The sequence below is a fragment of the Bombina bombina genome, chromosome 1 (assembly GCF_027579735.1).
Source record: "Bombina bombina isolate aBomBom1 chromosome 1, aBomBom1.pri, whole genome shotgun sequence".
Classification (NCBI taxonomy): Eukaryota; Metazoa; Chordata; class Amphibia; order Anura; family Bombinatoridae; genus Bombina; species Bombina bombina.
Window position 1 is genome coordinate 534380546 of NC_069499.1, and position 26316 is coordinate 534406861.

The window sequence follows — 26316 nt, forward strand, 5'->3', positions numbered from 1 at the left end:
AAGTTAGGGGGTGTTAGGGTTAGATTTAGGTTTAGGGGTTAATAAATTTAATATAGTGGCGGCGACGTTGGGGACGGCAGATTAGAGTTTAATAAGTATAGTGTAGGTGGCGGCAGTGTAGGGGGGCAGATTAGGGGTTAATAACATAATGTAGGTGGCGACGGTGTAGGGGGCGGCAGATTAGGGGTTAATAACATAATGTAGGTGGCGGTGGGCTCCGGGAGCGGCAGGATAGGGGTTAATAAGTTTATTAGAGTGGCGGTGGGCTCCTGGAGCGGCGGTTTAGGGGGTTAATAACTTTATTTAGTTGTGGCAGGGTCTGTAAACAGCAGGATGGGATAAAACAGTTTAGTATAGTGGCGGTGTTTAGTGACAGTATACCAATAAAGCTGGGAAAAAGCCGAAGAGCAGCGAGATCGATAACTGTTAGTTAACAACAGTCCACTGCTCATCGCCCCGTACTTGGTGCGCGGCTTTTTGACAGCTTTTTTGGTAACTTTGTAGAGCGTATTCAGGTCCATGGCAGTGATGTTAGGCGAGCGTATTGGTGCCGGCGAATGCAGCACAGTTTACGGCTTGATAAATAGGCTCCATGAAGTAACCTGAGTCTGCAGCCATCATTAATATTTCATCTGAGGTTAATCGCTCAAATACTGTTATCCCAGTTAATCCATGTATGTTATGCAAGATGGTCAGAGTATATCCCACTGCACAGCTTTGCAGCTTTTGCCATGCATCTGTTCTTCAGACCCATTCTCAGGGTTCCAGAACCCCACTTTCTACGGGACATCCACCTGTCTATATTACTCAGGGAGGAGTGACTGAGTTTCCTCCAGAATTCAATAACCAGTTGCAGTCTGCAGTTATTTTGGCAATTGCAACAATGCCTCCTGAAAGCAAGTGTAAGTGCAGGCTTAATAACATTTATTCAGGATCTTCTTCCGAGGGTAGCACTCCTGCTGGCTCTTCGTTTACCAGACAATCTCAGGATTCTGATTTTGACAAGCCATCATCTTTCAGAGGGTGAGTTATCATCAGCGGAGTCAGTAAAAGAGGACATAACCTATCAGTTCAACATGGATCATCTACGATCCTTACTTAAGGAGGTACTAAAGTTTCTAGGAGTTCAGGAACCTAAACAGGTTGAGGACAAGCCAGTACAGAAGTTAGATCTTATTTTCAGATCCATGCCTAGAGCTTCTGAAACCTTTCCTGTTACATCTTTGGTTTCTGACATAATTTTTAAGGAATGGTACAAAACAGGAGTGCCATTCACTCTTTCTCCAATGTTTAAGAATTTTTGCCTGTAGTTGATTCCAATTAAGAACTATGGGTACTAGTTCCAAAGATGTGCTATATCTACCTTGGCAAAATGAACTACTATGCCTTTGGAAGACAGTACTTCTTTTAAGGACCCTATTGTCAGGTTGTACATATTCCTTTAAGACCTGTCTCACCAATCACATACACACGCCCCCTATATAACACCTTCATAACCGTTACTCCTTGCTTAGTAATTTGTTTAACTGCCTCTGTGTAGTGCTACTCTAGCTAAGGTCCTGATTATCCTACCTTCTAGTTTGTTAAAGACTAACCTGCTTATAATCTCCTTCAGTGTTTTGTGCAAAACTTGCTTCCTTTTTAAGCAGTGTTTGACAAACTGATTCCAGCACCTATTACGGATACTTTGCAAAACGGATTGGAACATTTCCACCTTCTATGAGCCATCAAGTCCTTACAACTACATAACTTCAAGCTAAGGTAATCATTTACCAACTTCAGTATCACTTCTTTGCTCTCAGCAGAATCCCTGAATATACTCGGCAATCCGCCGACTCCGGTGCTCTGACGTCAGACGCCACAGTAAGCCAGCTCTCGACAAGACCGGAAGGGAAACTCCGCCTCTGCTTGTTTTCTCTCCTGAGCTGATGAGGAAAGTGCTCTCTATGTAACGATCTTCTAGCAAGGTAATTCTCCTATTTGAATTCTGCTAAATCCTTTCACGTTTGTGAAGTAATTCCTAGCTTGCAATATACCCTCCTTGATATTTCTCTGAGACGAACTGCTTAATTGTTTGCCACTAAATTTACTACCGCTCTTAATCTGATACAGCTTTTGAACTTTGTATTACTGCTCAAATCTTGAAACATAACTCCAATCAATCCTAACCTAGCGCATAAGGATTCAGTGCTTTCTTTGCATGAACTGACATTTAACTCTTGCTTTACTTTGGCTGCTGCAACTTTCTCTTATTTGCTCTGAAGTCTGTGCTTATGAATTCTGCCTACAATCTTTGCATTAATTAGTATATGACTAAACTTGCTATATAAGACCTTGCTTCAAAATTACTTATGGACTGTTCAATACCGTCTCTGTAAAGATTCTACTTAGTACTAGCTGCTATACTAATCTGGTAGTTTCATGTCTGAGACCTGCCTTTAATACCTTGAAGGGATATTCATAATAATAACACCTTAAACTTCATGTTAATACTTCCATATATAGTATTGATAATTATAAGGTGTAACAAATATCACATTTTAAGTGAATTATGGTTTTTACTGAATATATATATATCTATTGAATACTATATAAGAGGGATTGTGATACATTGGATACAATTGGTTACATATTACTAAGCCTTAAAAGAGAAGTATAAAATGGAACAACCAGATCTTCCACAGGTTGTGTACAACTTGTCCCAGAAGGTGGACCAGATGGGACAAGCCATCCTAGATTTACAAATGGAAAATCAGGTTTTAAGGGAACTTATAAAAGATTCAAAGGGGCAACACACCAGCCCCTTGGAGCCACAAGTTTGCGTACCAGATATATTTACTGGAGATAGAAAGTCTTATAGACAATTTAAAAATGTCTGTGGTCTTTTATATAGCCTTAAAACCAGAACATATCCAACTGATCGTGTGAAAGTTTTAACCACCATTTCCTATTTAAAGGCAGAACCTAGGATTTGGGCAGATCAGTTGTGCGAAACGAATTCACCCATTTTGAACTCTTTAAGCGATTTTTTCCACGCTATGGATGAATTATATTCTGACACTGACATTCAGCTTTCAGCAGAATTGAAAATGAGACAATTAAAACAAGGTAAAAGACCAGTCGAAGACTATATAACTGAATTTAAGTTATATGCCACAGATTCTTCTTGGAGTCTAGTATCGCTCAGGAATCAATTCAGACTTGGTCTTTCAGAAAGTCTGAAGGATGAACTTGCACGCACAGAAATGCCAGAGACCCTTGAAGCGCTGATGAAACTAGTAACTCAAATAGATCGCAGAATACGAGAGAGAAAGGCAGAACTACTGAATCTCAGATTAAAGTACAAAGCATAGTTCATTCAAAACAACCTAGTACTCCAGCGGATGAAACTACTCCAAAGGAGATCGGTATGTTAAGAGGACCCTTAACTGCTGAAGAAAGACTAAGACGTAGAGTACAGCGTCTGTGTATGTACTGCACCAATCCTAACCACACAGTTACCGACTGTCCAACTCTACGCAAGAATAAGAAGCGTAAGTTTACATATTTACATAACTCTCAAACTTGTGAAATAACACAAACTTACTGCAATTTATCTCTTTTAATTCAGTGGGACCTTAAAAGGTTGAATTCCAAAGCGATAATAGACTCCGGTGCCTTTGGCAACTTCATTGATGCAAACTACGTTCATCTCAATAAAATTCCTGTTGTAAAAAAGAAATTACCTGTTTCTCTCAGAGTTATTGATGGGTCCACCCTTACTACTGGTCCCATCACTCATCATACCATACCTCTTCTTACTACTACAGATACTGGGCATACTGAATTCCTTACATTTGATATAATTACTTCTCCACATTTCCCAGTTGTTTTAGGTCTTCACTGGTTGCAGTTACATAACCCCACAATTAACTGGCACACTTTAAAACTCACCTTTCCCTCACCCTTTTTCAAAACCACTTGTTTTCCACAACAAGACATACTACTTACACCTTCTAACACCTTACCACTACCATCAGTCTACAGTGATTTTACAGACATGTTTAGTAAGGTGGAAGCAGAAACTCTGACACCACATCGGGTTTATGATTGCCCAATTGAATTAATCCCTGGATCTACTTTACCTGTAGGTCACTTATATCCTTTAAACCAACCAGAGCTTAACCATCTGAAAGAATATTTACAGGAAAATCTTCGTAAAGGCTTCATAAGAGCTTCTACTTCTCCTACAGCAGCAGGGATGTTTTTGTCACTAACAAAGACAAAACACTCAGACCAATAATAGATTACCGGGAATTAAACAAATGCACTGTAAAAAAATGATATTCGTTACCTTTAATCCCAGAACTAATCGAAAAATTAACTGATGCAACCATATTTTCAAAACTTGATCTTAGAGGGGCGTATAACCTCATTCACATACAAAAAGGTGACGAATGGCTCACCACATTCAGGACCAGGTACGGTCTTTTTGAATATTTAGTGATGCCATTTGGCCTATGTAACGCCCCTGCCACGTTCCAGCATTTCATTAATGACATCTTCAGGGATTTGCTGGACGTGTGTATGGTGGTATATCTAGATGATATACTAATTTACTCAAAATCTATTGAAGAACACATCAAACACGTAAGATGGGTGTTAGCAAGGCTCAGAGTCCACAGACTGTATGCCAAACCAGAAAAATGTTCCTTCCATAACACCACCATATCTTTTCTGGGTTATACCATATCACCCTCTGGCATACAAATGCAGTCTGAAAAAGTCAAAGCCGTAAAAGATTGGCCAACACCTACTAATAAAAAGGAATTACAAAGATTCCTAGGATTTTCGAATTATTATCGAAAATTTATTAAAGGGTTTTCTGAGATTGTTAAACCTCTCACTCAACTCACAGGAACCAGTCTTCCCTTCAAATGGACTTCAGTCCATTCAAACGTTTTTGAACAGTTAAAGACCTCTTTCACCACTGCTCCCATCTTAAAATTCCCTGATGTAAACTTACAATATATACTTGAGGTCGATTCCTCTGATCATTCAATTGGAGCAGTCTTATCCCAACAGAAAACAGCCTCAGACCCATTGCACCCCGTTTCATTCTTTTCAAAAGCAATGACTCCTGCTGAAAGGAACTATGCTATAGGAGATAAAGAGTTGTTAGCCATCCGTAAATCATTAGAGTTCTGGAGAAATCTTTTGGAAGGAGCTGTACATCCCATTTTAATATTCACTGACCACAAAAACTTACAATATCTGCAGAATAATAAAACCCTTTCAGGAAGATAAGTACGTTGGAGCTTATACTTTTCCCGGTTTGATTTTCAGATAATATATCGACCCGCTACTAAGAACAGTAAAGCTGATGCTCTCTCACGACAGGATATAGCTCTTCCTGACATACAAAACCCAACTTGTATCATTCCAACAGAATGATTCCTTGGATTTACTTCAACTTTTCTTAAAGAGGTACAAAAAATCTCTGATCAACCCCCACCAATCGCTAACAGACATGTAACCTACAGAGATGGTATTTATTACTACAAAGAGAAAGTTTACATCCCAAAAGAGATTAGGCCTCAGTTATTTGAACAACATCATGACTCTCCACTAGCTGGACATCCAGGTGTAAATCGCACTTTAGACTTATTGTCTAGGAAATATTGATGGCCTGATATGTTCTCCTCAGTGCATGAATACGTTAAGAGCTGTACTATTTGTCAGGTGTCCAAAACGGAAAAGAAAGCTCCCTATGGATTACTAATGCCCTTACCCATCTCAGAAAGACCTTGCCAACAAATTAGTTTAGATTTCATTGTTGAGTTACCACCATCAAATACCTTTACTACAATATTAGTTGTCATAGACACCTTCACTAAAATGGCACACTTTCTACCATTTCACAAATTGCCAACATCATCTGAAACAGCTACGCTATTCATGGACAACATCGTTAAACTGCACGGAGTTCCAAACATAATAATTTCAGACAGAGGATCTCAATTCACTTCTCGCTTTTGGAAAAGCCTATGTTTCTCCTTAAAAATAAATCACCATTATACCATATCCTTCCATCCCCAGGCAAACGGGCAAGCCGAAAGATTAAATCAGTGGTTGGATGAATATTTAAGATGCTTTTGTTCATACCAGCAAAATGACTGGCATAAGTTCTTGGCACTTGCAGAATTTGCATACAACAACCTAACTAACTCTTCAACTAAACTTTCACCATTTTACGCCAACTACGGTTATCATCCAAATTTTTATTCTCTTTTTTCCTCTCCATCCTCATCTCCAAAAGTGGATGAATTAGGAAATGCCATACTCGATAACTTCAGATTCATCAAAGATAACATTTCAAAGGCTCAAGCAACGCAAAAACATTACTACGACCTACGTTGAAGAAAACCTCCTCTCTACAAAATAGGAGACAAGGTCTGGTTATCTACCAAAAATCTACGGATGCAAGTTCCTAGCAGGAAACTAACACAGAAATTCTGTGGACCTTTTTCGATTTCGAAGATTGTAAATGAGAACGTTGTTACTTTTGATTTACCTAATAGTTTGAGAATACATCCAACCTTTTATATATCTTTAGTTAAACCTTATTTCCCTACCAGAACAACTCTCCCAATATTGCCTTCCGCTATGAATCCAGATGACTCTGAATTGTATGAAGTTCATTCTTTCCTTGATTCCAGGATACATAAAGGGACTTTGCAATATCTAGTTCATTGGAAAAATGTCACTGCAGAAGAAGATAGTTGGGAACCTTCCTCCAATCTTAACGCACCTCGTTTGGTTGCACAGTTTCACAGACGTTTCCCTGATTGTCCACGGCCTTGCTTGAGGAGGGGATCCTGTCAGGTTGTACATATTCCTTTAAGACCTGTCTCACCAATCTCATACACACGCCCCCTATATAACACCTGCATAACCGTTACTCCTTGCTTAGTAATTTGTTTAACTGCCTCTGTGTAGTGCTACTGTAGCTAAGGTCCTGATTATCCTACCTTCTGGTTTGTTAAAGACTAACCTGCTTATAATCTCCTTCAGTGTTTTGTGCAAAACTTGTTTCCTTTTTAAGCAGTGTTTGACAAACTGATTCCAGCACCTATTACGGATACTTTGCAAAACGGATTGGAACATTTCCACCTTCTATGAGCCATCAAGTCCTTACAACTACATAACTTCAAGCTAAGGTAATCATTTACCAACTTCAGTATCAGCAGAATCCCTGAATATACTCGGCAATCCGCCGACTCCGGTGCTCTGACGTCAGACGCCACAGTAAGCCAGCTCTCGACAAGACCGGAAGGGAAACTCCGCCTCTGCTTGTTTTCTCTCCTGAGCTGATGAGGAAAGTGCTCTTTATGTAACGATCTTCTAGCAGGGTAATTTTCCTATTTGAATTCTGCTAAATCCTTTCACGTTTGTGAAGTAATTCCTAGCTTGCAATATACCCTCCTTGATATTTCTCTGAGACAAACTGCTTAATTGTTTGCCACTAAACTTACTACCGCTCTTAACCTGATACAGCTTTTGAACTTTGTATTACTGCTCAAATATTGAAACATAACTCCAATCAATCCTAACCTAGCGCATAAGGATTCAGTGCTTTCTTTGCATGAACTGACATTTAACTCTTGCTTTACTTTGGCTGCTGCAACTTTCTCTTATTTGCTCTGAAGTCTGTGCTTATGAATTCTGCCTACAATCTTTGCATTAATTAGTATATGACTAAACTTGCTATATAAGACCTTGCTTCAAAATTACTTATGGACTGTTCAATACCATCTCTGTAAAGATTCTACTTAGTACTAGCTGCTATACTAATCTGGTAGTTTCATGTCTGAGACCAGCCTTTAATCCCTTGAAGGGATATTCATAATAATAACACCTTAAACTTCATATTAATACTTCCATATAGTATTGATAATTATAAGGTGTAACAAATATCACATTTTAAGTGAATTATGGTTTTTACTGAATATATATATATCTATTGAATACTATATAAGAGGGATTGTGATAAATTGGATACAATTGGTTACACCTATGGACAGTAAACTTGAGGGTTACCTTAGGAAAACTTTCTTACAAGGGGACTATTGTTTCAGCCTGCAGTGAGTTAACTTCAGTTGCAGGTGCTGCAGCATTCTGGTGTGACTCCTTATCTAATCTGGTGTCGGTGGAATCCTCCTTAGAGGGGATCCGAGACTGCATTGAGTCCTTAAAGACAGCAAATCGTTCATATATGATGTGATTGTTCAGATTATTCACATTAATGCCACAAATACAGCCTTAGCAGTCTTGTCCAGATGAGCTCTCTGGCTCACGTTATGGTCATCTGAGAATCCTCTCTTTAGTCTTTAAGAGCAAGAACCTATTTGTCCCTGGTTTAGATTGAATAATCTCTACAGTGACAGAAGCAAATGAGCTTTCTTGCCTCAGGACAAGAAATCTAGGCTTAAAGGAAAATCTGGTGGACATTTTCTTTCTTTCACAGGAACAAGAATCAAAGATCTTCATCTTACTTGAAGAATGAATCATCCGAGCTTACCTGGAGACCAAATCCAATCTAGAGCAAATCCAAGCAGCCCAGGAAATTTTCCTCTGATTCCAAGACTTCATGAAGGTGCGGCCCCTGATCCGGACTCTTCTTCAATAGGGGGCAGACTAAGCCTTTTTTGAGAGGCACGGGTTTGGTCCATTCAGGAGCCTAGGGTACTGGAGATTGTTTCTCAGGTGTACAGAATAGGATTCAGATCCTGGCATCCAAAAGGGAAGGTTTATTCTGTCTCACATTTCAAGAAGGCCAGAAAAGAGAATGGTTATTCTTAAGTGCGTACAGGATTTGAAGGACATTGGAGTAATTGTTCCACTTCCATTGGCAGATAAGGGAAAATAGTTCTATTCATTCATTCATTCATACTTTGTATACTTTTACCAAGTTTCATCATTTTGATGCTTGTGCCTTGGCAGAGGCAGCATTTGACAGGAAGGTTCTTCAGGCCATTGTTCCTGGAAAATAGTTGCCTCCACAGCTCGGGTATTGGTTCCGTAGTAAGTAATGTCTAGTGGACTCTCACTACCATTAGATAGAAAACTAAATATATTCTTACCTGATAAATTCTTTCTTGGTAGTGAGAGCCCACGATCTCGACAAATTTTATTTGGTGGCTGCAGTCTTATTTTGCACCTCTTTACCCTACTATCTTTCTTACATTTCTTCCTATCCTCAGCTATACGTACTACTGGGAGGGAAGGGAAAGTAGGAGGTATATTTAAGAGCTCTGTTGTAGGGCATCTTTGCCTCCTCCTGTTCGCCAGGTGATGTAATTTCCAAGAGTATGTTTCATCGACCCTCACTAACAAGAAATAAATGAAATTATTAGGTAAGAATAAAGTTTGTTTTTTGTTGCAACATCTGTAAACTGACATATCCTTACACTAGCCTCTAAACAACATAAATGTAGAAGATCAAAAATGAATGATCCTCCACTCAGATAATACACTTACAATACACCTAGCCACACCCTACCTTTGCAATAACACCTCCCCTTACATCTAATTCTCCCCACTATATGATTTGACCTTTGATTACACCTAACTAATTGCAACCAAAGTTACACTTTAATACCACAACATGACTCACCCAAACAATATTTCCAACGGAAACCAATTAGGAAAGTTAATCTGATTTACTATATAACATTTTCTACAAATAAGTGAAAAATGTTAATAAAGGCCTAGAGTGGTAACAAACACTTTTTTTTATACAGGTGGTGAGAGTCCACTTCCCTGTCATTAGGAGGAGGCAAAGATTTCCAAACCCCAAGAGCTCTATAAAACCCCACAAACCTCATTGGCACATCAGTCTTATCTTTGCCTTTGCTGGGGGTTCTCAGACCAAGTTGAGGCCCAATACCCCTCAGAGTACAGTGATTGTTGGAGGGATGTATTTGGAGTATAGGTAGTGACATATGTTTAACCTATTGGGATTTTGTCACAAGCCTATACACGTATGTTGCAGGGACTTGACCTTTGCCTCCTCCTGTTGGTTTGTCAATATACTCCTATTTGAGATAATCTGCTGTTATGTTTCAGCAGTAGTTTTGGCACCCTACTGGTTTCCTCAAGCAGTAGGGTACCTATTGGTAAGGAGTTTATTTTGTATTATTTGGCACAATATAAGCCTGTTAGGTCATTTTTATATTTAGTTATTATATATGTATATGACCTTGGGATAGTTATCTCTTTTTTAGATTATTCCCCTTTTTTTATTTATTACGTTTTTATAATTATGCATAATGTTTTTGGCATTGCATATTTTTAAAGCATGGCGGATTTATTTTTGGTTCTTACTTTTTTTGAGCAATACACATAGACACACATCAGCTTTCAAGCCTGCATGCATTGGCGTGATGGCGTACGTTTTGGCACGTTTTTTTCTTTATATGATGCCAGATTTTTAAGAGTTCCTTTAAGAGTGGTTAAATGTTTTCCCTTTCTTTAAAGTTAGTTTTGGAGATAATACCATTTAGCTATGTTTTTTTCTGCACTTAACATCTGTATAAGTTCCTTGCAGTTATGGAGCCTTCTGACTCCTAAAATCTTCCTTAGAAGCTGGGTCATCTGAACACTTTCCTACCAGTGTTCAGTATTTTTTATTGGTTATAAGCTGAGGGTTTAACTCCGGCTAACGTATGCAATAAATGTATTAATATTTTAATGCATTCTGACCTATCTAATGCTGCTTTTGCTTTTTAGAATGTTACTGCACCTTCTGTTTGATTCTTACAGAAGAAACCTACTGATTCCTGGAGTCAATAATTTTATACAGTCTACTGTGTCTGAAATGTTGGTGGCCATGCCTCCTTTAAGTAAGCATAAAAGCTCAGGTAAGAATTTACCTTTTACTAGCTCTAAGCCTTCTAAGGGTAATGTTTCTAGTCATGAAGCTGCAATGTCCTCAGAGGGAAAGATTTTGTTCTGATGATCAGAGATCTACCTCTGATCATGAATCTGAAATATATACTTATTAATTTAAATTGAGCATATTTATTCTCTTTTTAAAGAAACTTTCACCCAAATTACGAGTTTTGCGCTAAACAGGGTGCGAAACGATCACAACAAAAGTTGCGTTATTTACCCCCATAGTGCTGCCATTACGAGTTACTGAAAAGCCTCCTTGTGCGTGCGATATGGTGACGTTAAGCTCAATACCGCACAAAAGCTAAGGGCTGCTTCGATGTGCTCGTGCACGCTTTCCTCAATAGACATCATTGGGGAGAGAGTGAAAAATCTCTGTAACGCAGCCCCATTGATGTCTATGGAGAAAAAAAGTTACATTTAAACCTAACACCCTAACATCAACCCCATGTCTAAACACCCCTAATCTGCCACTCCCAACATCACAGACACTAATAAAAGTTATTAACCCCTATTCCCCTGCTCCCCGACATTGCCACTATAATAAAGCTATTAACCCCTATTCTGCCGCTCCTCGACATCGCTGCCACTAAATAGTTATTAACTCCTAAACCTCAGGCCTCCCACATCTCCACCATTAAATAAACCTATAACCCCTAAACCGCCAGCCCCCACATCGCAAACCACTAAATTAAACTATTAACCCCTAAAACTAACACCCACCCTAACTTTAAATTAAAATGACAATATAACTCTATTAAAATAAATAAAATCTTACTTGTGAAATAAATATAAACCTAACATTAAACTATAAATTAACCTAACATAACTAATCTAATAAAATAAAAAATACTTCCAATTAAAATAACTAAATTACAAATTTAAAAAACCTAACACTACAAAAAAAGGAAAAAATCTAAATTACAACTAAAAAAAGAAATCCTACGAAAAATAAAAAAACACCAACGGCTAGATTTAGAGTTGGGCGGTAGCCGTCAAAATCAGCGTTTTTGGCCGCCCGCTGGTATTTGGAGTCAGTCAGGAAAGGGTCTAACGCTCACTTTCCAGCCGCGACTTTTCCATACCGCAGATCCCCCTACGCCATTTGCGTATCCTATCTTTTTAATGGGATCTTTCTAACGCTGGTATTTAGAGTCTTGGCTGAAGTGAGCGTTAGAAATCTAACGACAAGACTCCAGCCGCAGAGAAAAGTCAGTAGTTAAGAGCTTTCTGTGCTAACGCCGGTTTATAAAGCTCTTAACTACTGTGCTCTAAAGTACACTAACACCCATAAACTACCTATGTACCCCTAAACCGAGGCCCCCCACATCGCCGCCACTCTATTAAAAATTTTAACCCCTAATCTGCCGACCGCACACCGCCGCAACCTACATTATCCCTATGTACCCCTAATCTGCTGCCCCTAACACCGCCGACACCTGCATAATATTTATTAACCCCTAATCTGCCGCCCCCAACGTCGCCGCTACCTACCTACACTTATTAACCCCTAATCTGCCGACCGGACCGCACCGCTACTATAATAAATGTATTAACCCCTAATCCGCCTCACTCCCACCTCAATAACCCTATAATAAATAGTATTAACCCCTAATCTGCCCTCCCTAACATCGCCGACACCTAACTTCAAGCATTAACCCCTATTCTGCCGACCGGAGCTCACCGCTACTCTAATAAATTTTTTTAACCCCTAAAGCTAATTCTAACCCTAACCCTAACACCCCCCTAAATTAAATATAATTTGTATCTAACAAAATACATTAACTCTTATTAAATAAATTATTCCTATTTAAAGCTAAATACTTACCTGTAAAATAAACCCTAATATAGCTACAATATAAATAATAATTATATTGTAGCTATTTTAGGATTAATATTTATTTTACAGGCAACTTTGTAATTATTTTAACCAGATACAATAGCTATTAAATAGTTAATAACTATTTAATAGCTACCTAGTTAAAATAATTACAAAATTACCTGTAAAATAAATCCTAACCTAAGTTACAATTAAACCTAACACTACACTATCAATAAATTAATTAAATAAACTACCTACAATTATCTACAATTAAACCTAACACTACACTATCAATACATTAATTAAATACAATACCTACAAATAAATACAATAAATAAACTAACTAAAGTACAAAAAATAAAAAAGAACTAAGTTACAAAAAATAAAAAAATATTTACAAACATTAGAAAAATATTACAACAATTTTAAACTAATTACACCTACTCTAAGCCCCCTAATAAAATAACAGACCCCCAAAATAAAAAAATGCCTACCCTATTCTAAAATAAAAAAGTACAAAGCTATTTTACCTTACCAGCCCTGAAAAGGGCCCTTTGCGGGGCATGCCCCAAAGAATTCAGCTCTTTTGCCTGTAAAAAAAAACATACAATACCCCCCCCCCAACATTACAACCCACCACCCACATACCCCTAATCTAACCCAAACCCCCCTTAAATAAACCTAACACTAAGCCCCTGAAGATCTTCATACCTTATCTTCACCTCGCCGGGTATCAGCGATCCGTCCAGGCTCCGATGTCTTGATCCAAGCCCAAGCGGGGGGCTGAAGACATCCATCCTCCGGCTGAAGTCTTGATCCAAGCGGGCAGAAGAGGACATCCGGACCGGCAAACATCTTCATCCAGGAGGCATCTTCTATGTTCTTCCATCCGATGACGACCGGCTCCATCTTTAAGACCTCCACCGCGGATCCATCCTCTTCTTCCGACGACTAGACGACGAATGAAGGTTCCTTTAAGGGACGTCATCAAGTTCAATCCGATTGGCTGATCCGACAATCAGATTGAGCTTGCATTCTATTGGCTGATCCGCCAATCAGATTGAGCTCGCATTCTATTGACTGATCGGAACAGCCAATAGAATGCAAGCTCAATCTGATTGGCTGATTGGATCAGCCAATCGGATTGAACTTGAATCTGATTGGCTGATTCCATCAGCCAATCAGAATTTTCCTACCTTAATTCTGATTGGCTTATAGAATCCTATCAGCCAATCGGAATTCGAGGGACGCCATCTTGGATGATGTACCTTAAAGGAACCTTCATTCGTCGTCTAGTCGTCAGAAGAAGAGGATGGATCCGCGGTGGAGGTCTTCAAGATGGAGCCGGTCATCATCGGATGGAAGAACATAGAAGATGCCTCCTGGATGAAGATGTTTGCCGGTCCGGATGTCCTCTTCTGCCCGCTTGGATCAAGACTTCAGCCGGAGGATGGATGTCTTCAGCCCCCCGCTTGGGCTTGGATCAAGACATCGGAGCCTGGACGGATCACTGATACCCGGCGAGGTGAAGATAAGGTAGGAAGATCTTCACGGGCTTAGTGTTAGGTTTATTTAAGGGGGGTTTGGGTTAGATTAGGGGTATTTGGGTGGTGGGTTGTAATGTTGGGGGGGGGTATTGTATGGTTTTTTTTACAGGCAAAAGAGCTGAATTCTTTGGGGCATGCCCTGCAAAGGGCCCTTTTCAGGGCTGGTAAGGTAAAAGAGCTTTGTACTTTTTTATTTTAGAATAGGGTAGGGCATTTTTTTATTTGGGGGTCTTTGTTATTTTATTAGGGGGCTTAGAGTAGGTGTAATTAGTTTAAAATTGTAATATTTTTCTAATGTTTGTAAATATTTTTTTATTTTTTGTAACTTAGTTCTTTTTTATTTTTTGTACTTTAGTTAGTTTATTTCATTGTATTTATTTGTAGTTATTGTATTTCATTAATTTATTGATAGTGTAGTGTTAGGTTTAATTGTAGATAATTGTAGGTAGTTTATTTAATTTATTTATTGATAGTGTAGTGTTAGGTTTAATTGTAACTTAGGTTAGGATTTATTTTACAGGTAATTTTGTAATTATTTTAACTAGGTAACTATTAAATAGTTATTAACTATTTAATAGCTATTGTACCTGGTTAAAATAATTACAAAGTTGCCTGTAAAATAAATATTAATCCTAAAATAGCTACAATATAATTATTATTTATATTGTAGCTATATTAGGGTTTATTTTACAGGTAAGTATTTAGATTTAAATAGGAATAATTTATTTAATAAGACTTAATTTATTTCGTTAGATAAAAATTATATTTAACTTAGGGGGGTGTTAGGGTTAGAATTAGCTTTAGGGGTTAAAAAATTTATTAGAGTAGCGGTGAGCTCCGGTCGGCAGATTAGGGGTTAATGCTTGAAGTTAGGTGTCGGCGATGTTAGGGAGGGCAGATTAGGGGTTAATATTATTTATTATAGGGTTATTGAGGCGGGAGTGAGGCGGTTTAGGGGTTAATACATTTATTAGAGTAGTGGTGAGATCCGGTCGGCAGATTAGGGGTTAATAATTGTAGGTAGGTGGAGGCGACGTTGGGGGCGGCAGATTAGGGGTTAATAAATATAATATAGGGGTCGGCGGTGTTAGGGGCAGCAGATTACGGTTACATAGGGATAACGTAGGTTGCGGCGGTGTACGGAGCGGCAGATTAGGGGTTAATAATAATATGCAGGGGTCAGCGATAGCGGGGGCGGCAGATTAGGGGTTAATAAGTGTAAGGCTAGGGGTGTTTAGACTCGGGGTACATGTTAGGGTGTTAGGTGCAGACATAGGAAGTGTTTCCCCATAGGTAACAATGGGGCTGCGTTAGGAGCTGAACGCTGCTTTTTTGCAGGTGTTAGGTTTTTTTTCAGCTCAAACAGCCCCATTGTTTCCTATGGGTGAATCGTGCACGAGCACGTTTTTTAAGCTGGCCGCGTCCGTAAGCATCGCTGGAATTTAGAGTTGCAGTGGTGGTAAATATGCTATACGCTCCCTTTTTGGAGCCTAACGCAGCCCTTCTGTGAACTCTAAATACCAGCGGTATTTAAAAGGTGCGGGAGAAAAAAAGCATGCGTAGCTAACGCACCCCTTTGGCCGCAGAACTCTAAATCTAGCCGCAAGATTACAAAAAAATAAATAAAATTATCAAAAATAAAAACAATTACACCTAATCTAATACTATAAAAATAAAATAAAAAGCCCCCCAAAAATAAAAACACATAAGGGACTTTTGTAGGGCATTGCCCTAAACAAATAAGCTCTTTTACCTGTAAAAAAAATACAAAGTCCCCCCAACAGTAAAACCCACCACCCAACCAACCCCCCAAAATAAAAAACCTAAATCTAAAAAAATCCTGAATTTTGTGATGCTGTTGTTTCATCAGTTTGGATCCTTTTAAAGTTGTCCAATAAATTTTGATGATTTTATGGAACTGGACTCATTCTTTTTTTGCCTATCCACGTTACCAGCTTGTCCAGGTTACCGTCAACTTTGCTGCTGCTGCTGCTGTGATTGTTTTCCTTACCAGCGATTCACCTACCCCACTTTCCCAGATGACGTCACAGGTTGAAGACTAGTGAGAGCAGAGGGATACGCAGAAAGTAGATGCCACGAAAGGTGAGGACGCCGAAGTCCAAAAGTACCAGTCGTAGGAAGGCAGAGGTATCCAGCTCACTTACCGTCACAAGGGGATATGAGCATAGCTCCGGGTGCACTGAGGATTGCGGTATTACCTTCTTTTTCCATTTGCATCTGCACCTGAAGAGGTGGGGGTTTGTTGGGATCGCTGTGTGATATATTGATGCACGGGAGGTGCATGCACAGCTAGTACAAAACTTTCTCTTTCATTGCTTTTTTGTTTTGCAAGGTCAGTTTATGTCTACAATAGATTTATGGGATGTTTATCTTCATGTTCCTATTCTCAAGGAGCATCATATTTCTTAGGTTTGCCTTTCTGGACTAGCATTTTCAGTTTTTTGCTCTACCATTTGCTATTTGTTCAACTCCCAGAATATTGTCTGTGTTTAGAACTCAGGATATTGAAGTGTTTCCTTATATGGACGATATTTTGGTTCAAGTTTCATCTTTTCATTTAGCAGATTCATATTCTCTAACCAGCAGACTCTTGTTGTTTCTTCAACAACATAGAGCTCGCTTCCATTGAGCCATTAAAAATGGGGCCGTAAGCTACCAAAGTGGCCGACAGCTAAAAGTAATTTATGGCTCCATTTTAGAACCAGGTTTCCATTAAAAAGGTTTCCACTCTTTTGGTGTAGGTGTAAGTTAGCATTGTGTTAACGCTTCCACCCAATGCTGGATTTCTAAAACATTAATAGGTTACTATTGTAACCTGACCTTACACTACACTCGATCGCATTTACGGTGCCGCATACAAGTGCAGAGCCGTATATTTTATCCGTCGCTCACTGTTAGAATAAAATCAAACACCTAGCGCATGCGCAATATCTACCTTTCAACCGCAACCCGACCACCGCAATAACTAATGTATTAACCCCCTAATTCGCCAACCCCCATACCACAAAGTATCTAACAAAGTTACTAGCCCCTAAACTACCATCCTCCACAACTCAATCTAGCTATTTAAACTTTTAACCCCTAATCCGCCAATAACCCACATCGCAATTAACCTAGTAAATCTATTAACCCCTAAGCAGACAAATCCCACAACGCAAATAACTAATCACTAAGCTCCCTAACCTAACACCCCCTATATTAACCCCATTACATACATTAAAATAATCCTAAATTACAATTAAAATAAAAAAGCTAACATTACTTTAAAAATAAAAAAACACTAAGTTTAAATTAAGCTAAAATGACAGAAAATAATAAATTAAATTATCAAAAATTAAAAATAATTAAACCTAATCCCTATGAAAATAAAAAGTCCCCCAAAATAAAAGCACCCCCTAATCTAATACTAAACTACCAATAGCCCTTAAAAGGACCTTTTGTATGGCATTGCCCAAAGTTAAACAGCTCTTTTACCTTTTAAAAAAAAACTAAGTTCCCCTAAAAGTAAACCCCCCCCCCAAAAAAAAAACTAACACTAAAAAATCCTAAACTACCCATTGCCCCATAAGGGGCATTTGTATGGGCATTGCTCTTAAAAGGGAGGGCATTAAGCTCTTTTACTGCCCTTAAAAGGGTATTTAGCTCTTTTACAAATCCCTAATCTAAAAAATAAAAAACGCCCAAAAATGTAAAATAAAAGACTAACTCTAACCCCCAGATAGGTACTCACGGTTCCTGAAGTCCGGTCGTGAAGTCTCTTCTATCTTCATCCAGGACCATGGAACTGAAGACTGGCGACCCCGGAGATGAAGACCGGTGACCGCGAAGCCATGGAGCATGGAGGATCCTCTTCGTACGATCGCCGCCGGGAATAGTGAATTCAAGGTACGCGATTAAATATGGCGTCCCTTGCAATACTATTTGCTGATAGAAGAGGTCGCCGCTCGGAAGAAGGCTTCACCGCCGGACTTCAGGAACCGTGAGTACCTAATGTATCTGGGGGTTAGAGTTTAGCTTTTTCTTTTTTTTTTTCAGATTTTGAAGGGCAGTAAAAGAGCTGAATGTCCTTTTAAGGGCAATGCCAATACAAATGCCCCTTTAGGGGTAATGGGTAGTTTACGATTTTTTTGTGTTAGTTTTGTTTTATTTTGACGGGTTTGGTGGGTGGGGGGATTTACTGCTAGAATCCTATCAGCCAATCAGAATTCGAGGGACGCCATCTTGGATGACGTCATTTAAAGGAACCGTCATTCGTCGTTCAGTCGTCGGCCAGGATGGATGTTCCGCGTCGGAGGTCTTCAGGATGCTGCCGCTCCGCTCCAGATGGATGTCGATAGAAGATGCCGGCTGGATGAAGACTTCAATCGGATGGAAGACCTCTTCTGCCCCGCTTGGATGAAGACTTCAATCGGATGGAAGACCTCTTCTGCCCCGCTTGGATGAAGACTTCTACTGGATCATGGACATCTTCAGCCCCCCGCTTGGGCTTGGATCAGGACATCGGAGGAGCTCTTCTGGACCGATCGGTGAACCTGGTATGGTGAAGACAAGGTAGGAAGATCTTCAGGGGCTTAGTGTTAGGTTTATTTAAGGGGGGTTTGGGTTAGATTAGGGGTATGTGGGTGGTGGGTTGTAATGTTGGGGGGGGGGGTATTGTATGTTTTTTTTTACAGGCAAAAGAGCTGAACTTCTTGGGGCATGCCCCGCAAAGGGCCCTGTTCAGGGCTGGTAAGGTAAAAGAGCTTTTAACTTTAGTAATTTAGAATAGGGTAGGGCATTTTTTATTTTGGGGGGCTTTGTTATTTTATTAGGGGGCTTAGAGTAGGTGTAATTAGTTTAAAATTGTTGTAATATTTTTCTTATGTTTGTAAATATTTTTTTATTTTTTGTAACTTAGTTCTTTTTTATTTTTTGTACTTTAGTTATTTTATTTCATTATAGTTATTTGTAGATATTGTATTTAATTAATGTATTGATAGTGTAGTGTTAGGTTTAATTGTAGGTAATTGTAGGTATTTTATTTAATTAATTTAATGATAGTATAGTGTTAGGTTTAATTGTAACTTAGGTTAGGATTTATTTTACAGGTAATTTTGTAAATATTTTAACTAGGTAACTATTAAATAGTTCTTAACTATTTAATAGCTATTGTACCTGGTTAAAATAATTACAAAGTTGCCTGTAAAATAAATATTAATCCTAAAATAGCTACAATGTAATTATAATTTATATTGTAGCTATATTAGGGTTTATTTTACACGTAAGTATTTAGCTTTAAATAGGAATAATTTATTTAATAAGAGTTAATTAATTTCGTTAGATTAAAATTATATTTAATTTAGGGGGGTGTTAGTGTTAGGGTTAGACTTAGCTTTAGGGGTTAATACATTTATTAGAATAGCGGTGAGCTCCGGTCGGCAGATTAGGGGTTAATAATTGAAGTTAGGTGTCGGCGATGTTAGGGAGGGCAGATTAGGGGTTAATACTATTTATTATAGGGTTAGTGAGGTGGATTAGGGGTTAATAACTTTATTATAGTAGCGGTGTGGTCCGCTCGGCAGATTAGGGGTTAATAAGTGTAGGCAGGTGGAGGCGACGTTGAGGGGGCAGATTAGGGGTTAATAAATATAATATAGGGGTCGGCGGTGTTAGGGGCATCAGATTAGGGGTACATAGCTATAATGTAGGTGGCGGCGCTTTGCGGTCAGCAGATTAGGGGTTAATTATTGTAGGTAGCTGGCGGCGACGTTGTGGGGGGCAGATTAGGGGTTAATAAATATAATACAGGGGTCGGCGGTGTTAGGGGCAGCAGATTAGGGGTACATAGGTATAATGTAGGTTGCGGCGGTGTGCGGTCGGCAGATTAGGGGTTAAAAAAATTTAATCGAGTGGCGGCGATGTGGGGGGACCTCGGTTTAGGGGTACATAGGTAGTTTATGGGTGTTAGTGTACTTTAGAGTACAGTAGTTAGGAGCTTTATAAACCGGCGTTAGCCCAGAAAGCTCTTAACTACTGACTTTTTTCTGCGGCTGGAGTTTTGTCGTTAGATTTCTAACGCTCACTTCAGACACGACTCTAAATACCGGAGTTAGAAAAATCCCATTGAAAAGATAGGATACGCAATTTACGTAAGGGGATCTGCGGTATGGAAAAGTCGCGGCTGAAAAGTGAGCGTTAGACCCTTTTTTGAGTGACTCCAAATACCGGAGTTAGCCTAAAACCAGCGTTAGGAGCCTCTAACGCTGGTTTTCACGGCTAACGCCAAACTCCAAATCTAGGCCTTTATTTTTAAAGTAATGTTAGTTTTTTTTTTAATTGTAATTTAGGATTATTTTAATTTATGTAATGGGGTTTATTTAGGGGATGTTAGGTTAGTGGTCTTAGTGATTAGTTATTTGCATTGTGAGGTTTGACGGTTTAGGGGTTAATAGATTTATTAGGTTAATTGCGATGTGGGTTAATGGAGGATTAGGGGTTAAAAGTTTAAATAGATACTTTGCATTGTGGGGGCATTGCAGATTAGGGGTTAATAGTTTAAATAGATAGTTTGTGTTGTGGGGCATTGCGGATTAGGGGTTAATAGATTAAATAGATAGTTTGCGTTGTGGGGCATTGCGGATTAGGGGTTAATAGTTTAAATAGCTAGTTTGCGTTGTGGGGCATGGCGGTTTAGAGGTTAATACATTTATTATAGGTTGCGATGTAGAGGGGACGGAGGATAGAGGAGTTTTGACGTGTCGGGTTAGATTTCAATGAGAAAAAGGTTTTAAAGAGAACCTTTTTCATGTTTAACACCTAGTTGAGCTGGGTGTTATTTTTGTTAATGCATCGGCAGCCTCCGACAGTGTATTTAAGGTTTGCTCTGGCATTAGAAACCGGGTATAATTTAAAGATTAGCGGCTTCCTATACTTCTGTATGGGTCACGATAATGTTTTTGGCAGCTGGAGTCCGGTTGCCGAAATTGGGTTATAACAGGCCGTTAGAAGCAGTCGATAAACAATATTGCTTCCGACAGCATATTTATCGGTTTGCGAATGCACACAAATGGAATTACGGCTCAATAAAAGCAAGCTTATAGTTGGAAAATAATTTTTCCAAAGAATTTGCTAGTTCCAATAAGGTTGTTGTTTCTGAAGGTTCAGATGGATTCAGTTTTCATGAGTCTTTCCGTGACTAGAATACGCCTTTCAGTCATTTTAATTTCCCTCAATTGCTCTTTGCATGGAGGCGTTATGTTTCATGTTTGCGGCTTCGGATGGTATTTCGTTTGTTTGCTTCCCCATGAGGCCTAATCAGCTTTGTATGCTTTGGCAGTGGTGTAGGGACCATAATCTGCTATCTCAAATGATTCATCTAGATTTCAAAACAAGCCAGTCTCTGTCTTGGTGGCTGAATCATCAGATTTTTATGCAAGGGACTTTTTTTGTCATACATAATCTGTAAATTCTGCAAAAGTCTTTCAGGATGGGGGACCAGCTGGGTGTCTCAGAGAGAGTTTTTTTGTCTCCTTGAAGGCGAGGTTTCCTATTATAAAATGAACCAAGCTAGGGGGCGCTCTCTACTACATAAATGAATATATGACCATCTAAAAGTAAAAAAACACAAAATAAATTAAAACAAATAAAATAAATAACATATAATCAATCACAAATGCATCAGATCAATCGCAAATGCATAAAAAGTCATATAAAATATTGCAACTACAGTGCAAGACCAATAAATGAGAGGACAGGTCAGAGATATTCTTATCTCACAAAATGGTTAGTCCATAATTTCCAGATACAGGGCTGCTCTGCTTCTTGCAGATCACTCTCGATCAGGCTCTAGACATGGATACAAAAGACAAAGGGGCGCCTCATGTGTAGATCAGAGATGTAACAAATTCCACACTGAATATTCAGTGTGGGATTTGTTACATCTCTGATCTACACATGAGGCGCCCCTTTGTCTTTTGTATCCAAGGTTTCCTATTAATGTTATTAAACTCAGTCCTTCATAGTTGGTCTCTGTTGGAAAGAGAGTCTTATCTCTGATTTCAGATAGACTATGTTTCAGAAGTAGCATATGTCAATCATCAAGGGTGAACTCTCAGTTCCCTAGTCATGTATTTTTTCCTGGGCAGAAGTCAATTGTTCTCAAAATTTCTGCTGTTCATATTCCTGGAGTGGAAAACTGGGAAACAGATTTTCTCAGTCGTTAGTCCCTGAATTCAGGAAAATTAGCTGAATTCTTTTTTTTCTGTTTTTTTCCACCTCTAGAGGGAGCATCAAACATTTCTCTTTGCTCCGGCTTGGTCTTGCATTGTTTTGTATGCAGATCTAGTTCAGATGTCTAGTTGTCCTCTTTTGTCTCTTCCTTTGCACCCAAACCTTCATTTTCAAGGTCTGTTTTCTCATCCAGGTCTCAAATCTCTAAGCTTGATCGAATGGAGCTTGTACTAATAGTTCTTAAGCAGAAAGGGTTCTCTAATTCTTTTATTGGGACTCTTATACAGGCTTGTAAGCCTGTGTCCAGGAATATTTATTATAAGGTTTGGAGGCCCTTTTCTTGGTGTAAGAATCACGCGCCTAGATTACGAGTTTTGTCGGTAATGCTGTGCGGTGCTAACGAGCAGTTTTCCCTCACCTCTGACCTACAGACAATGCTGGTATTACGATTTTTACAAACCCGGCATTAGCCGCAAAAAAAGTGAGTGTAGAGCAAAATTTAGCTCCACATCTCACCTCAATACCAGCGCTGCTTACGGTAGCGGTGAGCTTCCAAAACTTGCTCGTGCATGATTTCCCCATAGGAATCAATGGGGGAGAGCCGGCTGAAAAAAAAACTAAAACCTGCAAAAAAGCAGCGTAAATTGATTCCTATGGGGAAATAAAAGTTATGTCTACTCCTAACACCCTAACATGAACCCCGAGTCTAAACATCCTTAATCTTACACTTATTGACCCCTAATCTGCCACCCCCGACATCGCCGATACCTGCATTATATTATTAACCTCTAATCTGCCGCTCCGGACACCGCCGCCACCTACATTATACTTATAAACCCCTTATCTGCCGCCCCCAACATCGCCGACACCTACATTATATTTATTAACCCCTACTTAACACCCCCAATGTTGCCGCAACCTACCTACACTTATTAACCCCTAATCTGCCGCCCCCAAAGTCACCGCCACTATATTAAAGTTATTAACCCCTAAATCTAAGTCTAACCATAACACCCCCTAACTTAAATATAATTTACATAAATCTAAATAAAATAACTATCATTAACTAAATTATTCCTATTTAAAATTAAATACTTACCTATAAAATAAACCCTAAGATAGCTACAATATAACTAACTTAGGATTTATTTTTATTTTACAGGCAACTTTGTATTTATTTTAACTAGGTAGAATAGTTATTAAATAGTTATTAACTATTTAATAGCTACCTAGTTAAAATAAATTCAAATTTACCTGTAAAATAAATCCTAACCTAAGTTACAATTACACTTAACACTGCACTATAATTAAATTAATTACCTAAACTAAATACAATTAAATACAATTTAAAAAAATTATCTAAAGTACGAAAAGAAAACCACTAATTACAGAAAATAATAAAATAATTACAAGTTTTTTTTAAACTAATTACAGCTAATCCCCCTAATAAAATAAAAAAGCCCCCCAAAATAATAAAAAGCCCTACCCTATACTAAATTACAAATAGCCCTTAAAAGGGCCTTTTGCGGGGCATTGCCCCAAAGTAATCAGCTCTATTACCTATAAAAAAAACTACAATACCCCCCCAACATTAAAACTCACCACACACACACCCAACCCTACTCTAAAACCCACCCAATACCCCTTTAATAAAACGTAACACTAACCCCTTGAAGATCACCCTACCTAGAGAAGTCTTCACCCAGCCGGGCCGAAGTCCTCAACAAAGCCGTGCGAAGTGGTCCTCCAGATGGGCAGAAGTCTTCATCCAAGCCGGCCAGAAGAGGTCCTCCAGACGGGCAGAAGTCTTCATCCAGGCAGCATCTTCTATCTTCATCCATCCGGCGTCAAGCGGCTCCATCTTCAAAGACATCCGACGCGAAGCATCCTCTTCAAACGAAGTCCAACTGAAGAATGAAGGTTCCTTTAAATGACGTCATCCAAGATGGCATCCCTTGAATTCCGATTGGCTGATAGAATTTTATCAGCCAATCGGAATTAAGGTAGAAAAATCCTAAATCAGCCAATAGGATTGAGCTTGCATTCTATTGGCTGATCCAATCAGCCAATAGAATGCCAACTCAATCCTATTAGCTGATTGGATCAGCCAATAGGATTTTTTCTACCTTAATTCCGATTGGCTGATAGAATCCCCCTTATCTAATTTTTTAAAAGAAAAGTCAGTTTCAAGGACTACATTTGTTTTCTTGACTAGGGTTGTATCTTCTGACTATATCAGTCGCAAAATTGTTGTCCCTTCTTTATATAACAAGCTCTTTAGAAGAAGCAGAATTAGGACATAATGACGGAACAATTATTTCTTTATTAATGTTTCCCGTTGAAACCACTAGTACACAAAACAGCTAGTACACAAAACAGCTTTATCCTGATGAAACACCAAATAAGACAGATCATGAGATAGAGCAGATAATTCCAAAACTCTTTGAGCAGAAGACATAGCCAGCGGAAATAACACCTTCCAAGACAAGGTCTCTTAATGTCCAAAGAATGCATGGGTTCAAATGGTGGATGTTGTAAAATTTTAAGAGCCAAATTAAGACTTCATGAAGGAGCAATAGGTTTGATCACAGGTCTGATTCTCACCAAAGCCTGCCGAAAGGACTGAATATCTAGTAAACAAGCTCATTTCCTGTGTACAATGGGGGGATTTGATTCTAGCAGGGATTTATCAACAGGAATAATAATGTTAAAGGCAATTGAAAGAAGAGAATTATTGTAGAAGGAGGGGCACATAATAGGTGAGTCAGTCATTTGGAATTATTGTAGTAGCAGGGCCACAGTTAAGGATATTGGACAATAATACTGGTGCTTATATAAGTACCAGAGTTAATTCACTGGTCTGACCAGCTGTCAGAAGCCACTATTATTTAGTGAAATGCAAATAGCATGCTGTCAATAAATAACAGATGAGAACTCTGTTAATGCTAAATACTTCATAGCAGCTCCACTTTAGTGACTTACATTGGATTGTGTCTAATATATTTTTAAAATACTCAGAAAACACTTAAAATTAAATTGAGAAATAAAGATTCTCAGGGATTGCCACAGATCATATAAATACTGCAAATTAGAATGAATTGTAGGCAAGATAATAATAAACATCAGGTGACACGCATTATCTAGGATGAGGTGTTTACTGTTCCATATATCACATTTAGATATCTCTTTTCCTAGGAGGTGGTCCACTCCTTAACATATATTTAACTAGGGTTGTGTAAATATATGACCACAGTTAATACCTATAAAATATAAAAAGTGTTATTTTTTATTACTACTGGATATTATTACTGGACTATTTCTAAACTTAGAAAGAAGAGGTACATTCAGGAATTTAAAGTATAGTTGTGTGGGCTGAAATGGCTGCTTCTGATTGATTCTCTTTTTCCCTTCTTAACCTCTCCAGTGTTTATTGCTCCTCTGTAATCCTGTCAAGTTTATTCACAAATATTCAGATACGAAGGCGTGTTAATGTAAGCCAAGACAAAAACTGGAAGTCAGGTTGCCGTGACAACTAGAAGTTTGGACCTAGTGCTTTGCAAATTGCTCCCACAGCCTTACAGTCCACCTCTCTCGATTGGCATGATATATACTCTAATCTATTCCAACCATCTGAGAGCGGTCACGGGTAATAAAACAGCAGGTGCTAGATGTTAGTGCTGGGTTTTGGAGGCAGAGGATAAGCAGGCTAAGCTTCAGATTATATACTTTACTGATAGGCAGGGTGTTTTGGTAATGCTTCTGGCATAAAGGAGGTTGATTGGAGGT

At 38.8% G+C, this 26316-nt stretch overlaps 1 protein-coding gene across 5 annotated transcripts in view; it reads right to left on the reverse strand.

Moving 5' to 3' along the window:
* Positions 1-26316, reverse strand: part of CMKLR2 (chemerin chemokine-like receptor 2) — a 167748-nt gene that overhangs the window by 54376 nt on the left and 87056 nt on the right. The gene's annotated exons all lie outside the window — the stretch shown is intronic.